This window comes from Vigna radiata, chromosome 8 (genome assembly GCF_000741045.1).
Source record: "Vigna radiata var. radiata cultivar VC1973A chromosome 8, Vradiata_ver6, whole genome shotgun sequence".
NCBI lineage: Eukaryota > Viridiplantae > Streptophyta > Magnoliopsida > Fabales > Fabaceae > Vigna > Vigna radiata.
Window position 1 is genome coordinate 21,814,748 of NC_028358.1, and position 835 is coordinate 21,815,582.

Sequence of the window (835 nt, forward strand, 5' to 3'; positions counted from 1 at the left end):
TACTAACAACGGTTGGCAATTTATAGACCAAACACTAGAAGATTTCCTCAAAGGGCTGGGCATCAAACACGTTACAAGTTCGGTCAAACATCCACAAACGAACGGACAAGCCGAAGCTGCGAACAAAGCCATAATCTCCGAGTTGAAAAAGCGCCTAGGGCAAGCCAAAGGCTTGTGGGTTGAAGAATTGCCTGAAGTACTTTGGGCCTACAGATGTACACCGCACGAATCAACTGGTGAGACCCTTTTTGATCTCACTTACGGCGCGGACGCTATGTTGCCAGTCGAAGTGGGTGAACCATCCATCTGACGTAGCATACAAGATATGAACCTCAATGACGAGCAATTGAGGATGAACCTAGATATATTGCCCGAATGACGCGAAATAGCCCTGATAAAAAACGAAGCTCAAAAACGACTGATTACCAGACGCTATAACACCAAAGTTAAGCCCCGCAATTTCACCGAAGGAGACCTAGTTTGGCGCAAACGGGGAAACGCTCGCAGAAACAAAGCGCACGACAAACTGGCCGACAATTGGGAAGGACCCTTTCGTATTACAGTAGATTTGAAGAATGGGGCATACCGACTAGAACGTCTCGATGGTAAAGCCGTTACAAACACATGGAACGCTACCCACCTAAAATTCTACTACAGTTAAAGTTTCATTATCGTTTCATTTATTATTTCATTCATTGTCTATTTGCAAACAATTTCACTCTTTCAGAATTATTTCAATGAAGTATTCCAGATTCATACATCATACAATCTTTGTCAAACACGATAAGGACCAACACGTCCATCGGACCAACGAGTCCAACACGATAAGGACCAA